Here is a 1,681-nt window from a genome sequence, read left to right as displayed (position 1 = left end):
ATGATAGAATTTTGCAGGACCAATGACTTCTACATTTAAAATACCTTTTTTAAACAATATAAAAGATTGTACACATGGACCTCACCAGATGGAATACACAGAAGTTAATTTGACTACATCTGTGGAAAGAGATGATGAAAGAGCTAAGTATCATCAGCCAAAACAAGGCCAGGAACCAACTGTGATCATATTAGACTGACTTAAGATAATTTTTGTTCTTTCTTATCCAATGTTTTGCAAACTTGAGTAATGTTCTAATTCTATTTAAGGAATAATGAAATTTTATAGATTTCTGGTACTGACTTATATCATTTAAATTATAATGTTACTTAAATGTGTGCAAGTATAAAGATGATCTATTTTTGTTTATAGAACTGTAATTTAATATAACAAATTAACAACATAAATGTCATGTGACAGATATTATTTTAATATATCTAAATTGCTACTCTAAATACAAATATGGAACTTATTTATGTGTCACGGGTTCTTTAAGTGCCTCTTCCATATGGTACTGTAGGTTGCATGAGAAGCAAAGTTACATGAGTTTCTGCATTTTAAATAAAGGCAAATCTTTTTTTTTTGTTACATAGATATAGTAAGATATATTATTCTATAAGCACTATTTACAAGAATGCATCTTTTAATATTGAAGCTGTATCGATTCTTTTACTACTAGTTTCTAACATGTGAACTTGTGCTTTATTATGGTAGGGGATCATAAACACAAATAGGAATTTGATACTTTTAATTTAGAGTTAGGCATCCTGGTGTAGCACTGTGGGTTAATGTGCTAGACTGCAAAGTTGGTTTGAACTACATGGTCGACGGTTCAAGCTCACCAGCTGCTCCTTGGAAACCCTATACAGGTTCGCTAATGGGTCAGAACCGCCTTGACGGCACTAAAATCAACAATAATTTATAGTTATTCTCTGAGTAATGTTTCTGCTGCAAATGTGAACTAACAAATGGGAAACCCTTTGGTCCTTAGAACCCTGAGAAGCCTCCATAAAGGGGGCTGCTGTTTCAAAGAATTGCAGTTGCTTTCTTAAATGCCATAGAGTCAGCTCTGACTGATAGCAACCCGATGGCTAATGAAACACAACACTGCAGGTTCTGCACCATCTTCAGAATTGATATTAGGTTTGAGCCTACTGTTGCTGCCACTTTGCCAATACATCTTGCTGGGAGTCTTCCTGCTTTTCATTGACTCTTCCCTTTACCAAGCATGACGTCTTTCTCCAAGGACTGATCCCTTCTGACTACATGGCCAAAGTACTAGAGACAAAATCTCTCCATTCTGTCTTATAAGGAGCATTCTAGCTGTCCTTCTTCCAACACAGATTTGTTTGCTTTTCTGGCAGTCCATGGTACTTTCAATATTTTTCTTCAATACCAAAATTCAAATGCACTGTTTCTTCTTTGGTCTTTATTCATTGTCCAACTTTCATATGCATATGAGGTGATTGATAACACCATGACTTAAGTCAGGCGCACTTTAGTGCTCAAACTGACATCTTTGCTTTCAAATGGATACACACACACAGACACACACAGTTATAATTCTAGAAACAAAAATATAATTGTCCTGTATTCTCCTTGCAAAGTAAGAGCAGATAAGTGTATAGTGGTGGTGGTTATGTGCTGTGGAGTCACTTCTGACTCATAGCTATTCTGTATA

The sequence above is a fragment of the Chrysochloris asiatica genome, unplaced genomic scaffold (assembly GCF_000296735.1).
Source record: "Chrysochloris asiatica unplaced genomic scaffold, ChrAsi1.0 scaffold00013, whole genome shotgun sequence".
Lineage (NCBI taxonomy): Eukaryota > Metazoa > Chordata > Mammalia > Afrosoricida > Chrysochloridae > Chrysochloris > Chrysochloris asiatica.
This window is presented reverse-complemented; position numbering follows the sequence as displayed.